Source organism: Eurypyga helias, unplaced genomic scaffold (assembly GCF_000690775.1).
Source record: "Eurypyga helias isolate BGI_N326 unplaced genomic scaffold, ASM69077v1 scaffold25609, whole genome shotgun sequence".
Lineage (NCBI taxonomy): Eukaryota > Metazoa > Chordata > Aves > Eurypygiformes > Eurypygidae > Eurypyga > Eurypyga helias.
The window spans coordinates 39,498-41,818 of record NW_010270587.1 but is presented as its reverse complement, the minus strand read 5'-3'; positions in this window follow the sequence as shown (position 1 = coordinate 41,818).

Sequence of the window (2,321 nt, the reverse complement as noted above, 5' to 3'; positions counted from 1 at the left end):
TTCCGAAATGGGGAGGCTTTCCCCTAGGAAAACAAAACCCTTCAAGCCAGGGTTGCTCCCTGCAAGAGTCAGCTGTTCCAGCAAGGCCTTCGCCTTTCCCAGGGGCCAGCTGGATTTTGGAGGGCGGTGGAAGGCCCAGCATTAAGCGGGGGGCACGAGGGTGCGGATAGCTGGTGGCTTGGGGAAGGAATCGAGGGGGTCGTGCTCACTCACAGGGGACGAGCAGCTTCTCTGAGAGTGGAAGGGAGGGGAAAAGGGTTCAGACTGCGGAGGGCTGGAGAAGACGTCTTGTTAGTGCCGTGGTTTCTGTGTTCTTCTGGAGTTTATTTCAGCACAAAAGCCTGTGTTTCTGTCTGGCAGCCCCGTTTAGTACGCACATCAGGAAAGAGTACCGCAAGGTTGGGTGCTTTAACTCTTCGCACCGCCCAGGTAGGGAAAACGCCAGGTAAATTCTGCCACGATTCTTAACAGGGCACACGCGCCTCGGGCATTCTGCATTGGCTTAAAGCATCTTCCATCATCCCCGTTTGGTCTGCTGTCTCGTACCTTGCGAAACTCCAGCACTGAAAATGGAATGTCTGTGCCTGTTGAGTCCACGACCTTCTAACTGTCCGAGGTGAAGGTGTCCGTGGTGCGCGTGTTCCCGACAGCCGGAGCGCGCTGCTGCCGGCCCCGAGTGCTGAGTGAGACCTGTCCCTTGGCAGCTGGGCTACGCTGTGCTCCGAGGGCCTCTCCTGAGTTTTAGCTGAGCTTTTACCGCCTGTGTTGGTGGGGCGTGCTTCTGTTGTGTTGGTCGTTTTTCCTTTCCTCAACCCCTGCGTGACAGGCCGGGGCTGCAGTGTCTTCGGTCTGCGCAGGGTGTGTAGAGTGACCGTGCTGCTGCAGTGATGTGTTTTAATAAGCCGGTTTCGGCGATACGTGCAGCTCTGGAAGGAAAGCCGTACCGCGCCGCTGGGTTCCATTTCGGAAGAGGGGCGCGTAGGGTATGGAACGACCAGGAGCAGCCGTCTGACGCTCTGTGTGTGCGAGCATCTCCCCTCTCACTTCAGCTCTGCCCGTCGTACTGCCTGAGGAGAGGCTGCTCCGCGCTGCCCGGGGAAGTTTGTTTGTCGAAGTGCAGTTAATGAGGCACCTTCGTGGCAAATGCGCAGAAGTAACGTCCCCTCTGGCTTTGCCGTGGGTTCGGTGTGGGAAAGCCGGGCTGTGCTCCAGGCTCCCTTGCTCCCCTGCCATCCAGCCCTGAGCAGGTGTTGGGACACAGTTCTTAAGTCAGGGTCCGTCTGCGGTTCCGGAGGGCACATCCCGGGAGCCTGTACCAGGAACAGGGGTTTTACCGGCAGGGCCCGGAGCTGGCCGCAGGGAAAGGTTTCCCCTAGTGAGAGCTGAGCCCTGGGGCTGCTTCTCTTCACTGGCAGACACGGCTTGGGGTGTCTCCCCTCTCTCCCTTTCTCTGTTTCACCTCTCTCAGCTTTCAGAGGTGCTGTAAGGTTCCTTGTGGCTGTTTTCTGTACAGTAGGTATTTTTATAGCCTGCTTTTGAATGTACTGTGACGAGTGTAAGTGGGTGTTGAGTAAAAAGAGCTGTATACAAGTGTAAATAAATTGTTATGCTGATACTTGAAGAGGGAAAAAAAAAAAGGTGTCTGTTCTGCTTTAGGAAGGTACCAAATTGCTGACTGCATCTGCCGCTGCCTGGGGGAGCAGGCGTAGACGGCCAATGCACGTTTGAAGCGAGTGGTGGGGTCTCCTGGGGCGTAACCCCCTTTGGGGCAGGCGCTGTCGAGAACTGCAGGCTACGGTCACGACAAGCCCCCGGCCTGATGGAACCGGGCAGGGCAGGGGACAGCCCTCATCCTCTCCGTGTCTGTCCGTACCCACCTCTATTTCCTCGCTTTCCGACTGTTGACTTGCTAGCGCCGATGCAGCCTCTCAGGTGGGATGGAGCTGTCTCTCCTACACCGTTGCCCTGTGTCGCGATCAGACTAATGTCACTGTTTGACCCTGGATCCCAGTAATAAAGATGGAATGCTGCAGCCTGGGCTGCTGTCTGTCCCTTGCCCTGCCCGTGCGTGGGCAGCTGCAGCGCCCGGAGAGTGCTCCCGCAGGTCTGCGCGGCTTCGTTAAGAGGCCTTAACAATTAAGCTCAGAGAACGAAGTTCACTTACTCCATCTTTACTCTGTCAAGTAGTAACAAAACCCCGAGGAAGATGTGGAAGAAGCTGTTGAACCACACGCTGAGTCGCACGCAGCAGAGGAGCAGGGTAAGCCTGGACTGGTTTCCCTGCTGAGGGGTGGGATAAGGCGGGATGCACTCTGCGTCAC